Source organism: Spermophilus citellus (assembly GCF_964194105.1).
Source record: "Spermophilus citellus genome assembly, chromosome: 1".
NCBI lineage: Eukaryota > Metazoa > Chordata > Mammalia > Rodentia > Sciuridae > Spermophilus > Spermophilus citellus.
Genome location: NC_138182.1, coordinates 119,382,913 through 119,390,049, shown reverse-complemented (window position 1 = coordinate 119,390,049; position 7,137 = coordinate 119,382,913).

Sequence of the window (7,137 nt, the reverse complement as noted above, 5' to 3'; positions counted from 1 at the left end):
TCAAAGCTAGCCCCCCAACTTGTCAAGACTGTGTCTCAGAATAAATAATCAAAAGGGCTGGGATGTGGCTCAGTGGTTAAGCACCCCTGGGTTCAATCCCTGAAACCCCAAAACAAAAAGTTACAAAATGAATAAGTGAAAAAATGTATTGTGATCAAAAGAAAGGGGTGAGATTAATTTTCAAACTATTCCAATGAAAATTGTGTTCTACATTAAATATATTATTTCCCACAGTTATTTACATATGTGCATGTTTATCAGTTGTATGAAAACATTCCTATCTACCTAACTATCCTATACCATATTTTGCATTTTGTGCTTGTTGTCTTAATGTGAATGTGTTTATTTTTCTCTGGAATTTTACAAGTATGCTATAAGGAATAGTAATCTGAAGAAGAGAATTTTAAACTATCCAGAATCAGCCTGAAGAATTTTCACACACTATACTTGCATACACTGTGCAGACCTCCTGAAGGTCCCTGTGTTCCTATTGCAGCAGTGGCAATCACCCCAAAAACCATAGTGCACTTTTAAGGAGTCTCCATGCTTGCTGTGTTCTTCTCAGAATTAAAACTTTTCCTGGACTAGCTGACTGTTTGGATGACACTGTAATTTGCTGAACAGAATAAAAGTGAAGCTCAGATGCATTTAAACTCTAACTGCTTATTACTTACTCCTGAGTGTCACTTGTTGTCAACATGGAACAGAACCGTGTCTCCCCATGCTTCTCCCATCAATGGTGTCTGCAGCCAGGGTGAATCTGTCCAGTCAGTACAGTGCTATGTAGGATGTGGGGAGCTCAGTCACCTCTGCTTTATGTGAACCTGGTGCCTGGCCAGTTGGAGCAGGGCCCCCAGGAGCCCAGAGCTCAGCCTGCAGAGACAGCAGGAGGCCTGAGCACACCCCCAAGAAGCAGCTCCTCCAGAGCCCAGGAGAGAGGACCTGGCCATGTGCCAGCATGGACAGTGGAACTGCTCTGCCACACATGGCAGTAAGTCATTACTGAGAAGTGAGTAACACTGAAAAGACTGATAGTTCTCCCTGTGTGTTTTCATCTCTGGCCTCCTGTCCTCATTATGAATTAAGGGTGTTGGTATGGATCAGGTAACATCAAGGCTGGTGAGCAACTCTCACTCACTCACCAACTTGTAAGTGGAAAGCTGTTCACACTGTAGTTCAGCATAAAAATTTCTTATCATTGACATGAAATTCACATGACATAAAGTTTACCTTTGTGACAGTTCATGCTTATAAATGTAGTGATATTTACTACATTACCAAGTTGTAGAACTCCAACTGCAACTTGTTCCCAGATACTTTTATTGCTTCAGATGAACCATCTAATCTGTTACACATGGTCTTACAGACACTAGAAAACTCTAGTTATATTCTGTACCTCTGAAATTATATATTTGTGAAATTTTATATAAATAAAATCATTCAATATATGTTCTGGCTTGACTTACCCTAACTTTTTCAAAATCAGTCCACCCTGTACAGGCATTGTTTGTACATTCCTTAGGATGAAGGACATTCTGTTATGTGTACATTCCACAGATCTTTAAATCTGCACATCTATCTGTGGACTTATTTCTCCTCAATCTGGTAATATAATGTGACTGATTTATTGTGTATTTTAAGTTTGGCCATTTGGTCATCTCTGGTATACACTCTGCACTCTACGTGATTATGATGAAGAACTGTGTCAGATTTGCATGGCTGTGACCAAAATACCTGGTTAAAAAACAAAAAAACACACCCACAATAAATAAAAACCAACCAATTTGGGAAAGCATATTTTGACTCAGGGTTTCAGAGTTATAGTCTATCTTTGGACAATTTCATGATTTTGTGCCCATGGTGGGGGCACACTGAGGACCAACACAGCAGAGGGAAGATGCTCAGCATATGGCTCCAGGAAAGCAAAGACAGGGAAGAAGAATGAGTGTTAGTTTAGGGTTAGGGTTAGAGGAAAGCTATCAGGGATTAATCCCAGTGGACCACTTTCTCCAGCAATGTCCCAAATGCCTAAATCTACCACCCAGTCAATTAATTCAAATTAAGATGGATTGATTAGGTTGCAGCTCTCATAATCCTATCATTCTACCTTTTAAAATTCTGTCTCAATCCAGGAACTTTTTTTGCTGAGGGCCATTGCCAAGTAGGAATGACGCATCGATATTTCCTTGCCAGCGTACCCCATGTTAAATGGACTTGCCTTGGAAATTTGCTGTGACCTTGCATGTGTGTTTGAGAAAGGTGACCCTGCTCAATGACCAGGGTGGATCCAGGTTTTAGGAAGTATCCGGGTTCAAGATAATTTGGTTTTAAGGCGTTCCCAGTTTAAGACAATAGGGGTTTTAGGGAAGTTGGAGGTTGAAGATTATTGCTGCTGGGATTAGGGTGTTCCTGCTGTTTGTTCCCCTTGAGTTCTCGAGAGATTAAGAAAGGATTTTGGGAAGAAAGCCTCGTGGAGTAAGTGAATTGGGCGGCAGCAGAACTGGGATTTCCCCAGAACGTGTGTGTAGAGGCCGGTGTGAGTTCGGGAATAAAGAATTGCTGTTTGAATCTACAAGGTGTGTGGTGGCTCGTGATCTTGTGCCCAGCCAAGACATTCGATCAACTCAAAACACTTAACGATTTTCAAAAGTTATTGGGAGACATATATTGGATATGGCCTTATCTAGGCATACCAACAGGAGAGTTGGGACCTTTATTTGATATTCTAAAAGGTCCATCAGATCCAAATTCACCCCGAATGTTAACTCCTAAAGCTAGAAAGGCATTAAAAATTATTGAAACATATATGGAAAATATGCATCTAGATAGAATTGATATAAGTTTGCCTTTATTATTTATTGTACTACCAACAAAAAATATTCCTACAGGAGTATTTTGGCAAGAAGGTCCATTATTGTGGATACATTTATCTTATTCTCCTAACACTATTCTTACTAGGTATCCTGAGGCTGTAGGACAATTAATACTCAAAGGAATAAGAGCAGCAACCTCCAACTTCCCTAAAACCCCTATTGTCTTAAACCGGGAACGCCTTAAAACCAAATTATCTTAAACCCAGATACTTCCTAAAACCTGGATCCACCCTGGTCATTGAGCAGGGTCACCTTTCTCAAACACACATGCAAGGTCACAGCAAATTTCCAAGGCAAGTCCATTTAACATGGGGTACGCTGGCAAGGAAATATCGATGCGTCATTCCTACTTGGCAATGGCCCTCAGCACTTTTTGAGATACCTCACATTCCATCCATAATGTTTCAACCCAAGACCTTCAAAACTCATGTCCATTTCACAATGCAAAATGAATTTAGGCCATCTCCAACTGTCTGTTAGTCGTAACAATTCCAACTTTACCCTAAAGTTTGAGCCAAATATCTCACCTAAAACTGAAGGTAAAATCTTGGTTTTGAGGCCCCATAAAAATCAAAAGCAAGTTACATGCATCAATATCCACTGTAGAACATAAATCTTCTTACTCCAAAAGGACTTAGTAGGGCTGTGGAAAGAATGGGTGATGTAGCGGAAATACAAAACCAGCTGAGAAAATAACTCCATCTGTAATTCCTCATGTAACAGCTAGGACTCTTGACTGTAAGACAATATTTTCCAAAATGTCTGGTAATTACTGCCCTTTGGTCTTTCCAGTTGCAGAGCACAGGGTCTCTCTTTGCCTTTTATTGGCAGAGAGTTTATGCTACTGGTAACTATTAATGTCTTGGGATTCCATGCCAACTTTGGCTTCACATTCACAGCTTCACCTATTCACCCTGTCGCGGGAGTCTGTAGGGCCCCAAAGTATGCTACAGTTCACTTGGTCTACCAAGCCTTTCTTTGAATTGATGGTGGAAGGCATTAATTTGAGCACCCTGCATTCCTGTAGAGCTGGCACAATGTAAATGATGCTAAAGCCTGATGCCACCTCACCATAGTTGGGTCCCCCAAATTATTACAATCGTGGTTTCTGAATGTCTTCCTTGCTTAGCATGGTAAAACAATTTCTTGTGCCCGCTGTGCAAACAGGGTGGCCACAAGACACTTCTCAAGGGAATATTCCTTTCTACATTCTTGAGTATGCAATAGGTATGGTCTTACAAATTTATTAGATGCTCTCAGCTCCTTTCCTATTGAACAGGTATGAAATACTTTGCATCTCTTTAGGGCTTGCAGTCAGTTTACAACCACTCAGTTTTTGGATCCAACTTTTAAAATGATGTCTTTAAAATTCTGATCAAATCTAGCTTTTAACTCTACTGATACAAACAAGTGATTCCTTGCAGTTGATATAATACTCTAAAGTCATTGATATAAGTATTCTAAAGGATTTATGAAGGTGGAAAAAGTCAGATGGTTCTGGCATAACTCTCAGTTGTGAATATTATCTTAAAAGTCTCTATAGAATAAGTTACTACATTGCCTTGTTGATAGCTAAACTTTCATTATACTTCTAACTCTGTACTGGGCTCAGGCTCGGTCTTCTGCAGCTTTCATCCCACAGACACTGACACTCATAACCATGGGAGATGGTGATGTGCATCAGGTTTGTGATTGTCTCATGGTGGTCGTGTGCTGCTTGCAGTGGGAACTCCCTGAGCAAATACAGAGTTGAAGATCCCCCAGTTGCTATGGTGACACTCTGCCTATGAAAAATCAGGGCAAAGGCTCAGAGTTATCAGTCTGAACCTTGAAACTGAGATACTATCTCCCAGGGATCAGAGATTCTGAGCATAGATAACAAGAACCACAATGTCTCATTGGTAGTGGGAGCCTCACACCTGCCTGCTTTGTTGAATTTTTTCCACAAATAACCTTTTTATGATAAAACCTATAAAATAAATGTGCTGAACCAGCTCGGGGTCACTCATCTCAACCAGAGATGAGTGTCCTACCTGATCCCAGCATTCTCTCTAAAGGTTTTTGTGTGTTTTTAAAAAAATCTCTGGTCATCCCTGTCTGCTATCTGAATTAACGGCCATGGAGGTGGCAACTCATGTACTCTTAAATATTGTTTCCTTATTAGAGTAAACCTAATATTTTATGAAAACTGGCTTAATAAATAGACCTAATATTTCAGAAAAGTTGGCTATCCAAAATTTATCTTTGACATAATGATATTAGTATAAAATATGCTTCTTGGCTCATGACTAATACTCAAAGTAAATTTTTTTTACCAACTTCTGCATATGATCCATACCACACCAATTGATGGGTCTTTGCATTATTTCGCACACAATGTGAGCTATAAAAAAGTCCTTATATCAATATTTTTTGTTCATCTCCTTTGACTCAAGGTTTTCCAAATAAAACATATGTTAAATATCCAAAAATGTACCCCAGAGGATGCATCTCAATAGGACTGGTGGTTGAAATTAAATTTCTTTCCTCCTTTATCTGTTAAATTTAAACTTCATTTATGTGGATACCTCAACTCATGAAAAACTCATAAAATTAGATACAGGAAGCCATAGTTGAAGAGGAAATGCATGTCAAGGTGGAGTTTGCTGAATTTATCTGGAGTTCTCCAAAGGTCTTTTCCTCTAGCAGGAAACATTGGAGCAGTGAGAACCAGAAACCATGGACATAGTGTGTGGGTGGAGCCTCAACTCTGGTGGATCATATAGAAGAAGTCAAGCCTTCCCACATCAGGCAGCACTGGGGTGCTCGTTGGCTCCTACTGCAAGTATTCCCTTGACTGAAAATTTAAGAAATGCCTTTATTAATCAATTATATATATGCTTTTATATTTTCCTAGGTAATAAATACATTTTTATTTTTAATCCACATTTTTCTATTAGTGTTTTGGTGAACAAAATTGATTGTTTAGAATTTGGAGTTGAATACACTGATTGTTTTTTGGTATAAATATTTTTTTCTCATTTTGTTATATAAGTACTTCTAGGTAACTTGATATTCAGCCTATGTCAGTAATAATTAACGATTATCCAAGCACATGCCAATGAGGACACTATAATGTTTGGAGAGAAATAACTCATGTGAGATATTGAGCTGCCACAAACTGGGCACAGGGGTGCACACCTGCAATCCCACACATGAGGAGGCTGATGAACAATGATCACAGGTTTGTAGCCAGCCTCAGAAACTCCTGGAGTCCCTAAGCAACTTAGCAAGACCCTATTTTCTGTGATACAATGTGCACATTAGAAAGAAATCACTGGGTGAGTCTTGAAGTAGGACATTAAGTTTATTGATGGTGGGTAGGAATGGCAGATAGAAAGTCGGCTCTGCATCCTTCAACATTTTACAGAAGGTAGGGTACACTTTTATAGTCCCAAACTTCAAGCTACCAGTAAGTCAAAACCATAGTAACATGGGGAGTGAGTCAGAATTACCCAGTTCAGGGTACAGTACACGGCACAAGAAAAATAGGAATTAAAATGAGAACAACTTACATATCCATTTCCTAATAATACACTGTGAAAGAATAATTGAAACGTTTTTAGTCTTATTTGTTGCCACACAGGCTGTGCTTGGCAGGAGGTGGTTCACATATGCAGGGTTTTCTCATGTGAGAAGCATTTTTCATATGCAATGGAGTCTGAGGGTAAAATGGAGTTTGTCTGGTCAAAACATGTGTAGTTTGTCCCACATTAAAAACAGAAAAAAGTCTAGGATGCAGCCTTGGTTCAGTCCTGCTGAGCACAACTACAGCAACAACAACCAAAAAGATGGCCAGAAATGCACCCAGAGGTCTACTTTACAAATTCCAAAAAACTGAGAGAAATCTTCAAGTTTACATGGGTCAAACAATGAGGCTAGACAATTCCTGGCCACTTTTTCATAATGATCAGATATGACCCATTATCATAGTTATTACAGAAGTAAGATGTGTTGGAGGAAAACTCTTAGAAAGCTTACCTGCAACTCAGCCCCGAGTTTGTGTCCCCCATACTAGACCATCCTAGACATAATAAAAGATTGGCAGCCATAACAGCTGGGGGAGCCCAAGGTGCTCTTCCCCAGTGGATGAATTTTACCTTTGGTTCATGATGGATGTAACCTTTGCTCTGTCTTTTCTTCATGGACAAGGAGTATCTTCCTTTTTTATATAAATTAAACAGAGAAAAGTATCATTGTGATTCTCTCTACATTTTTTATTACA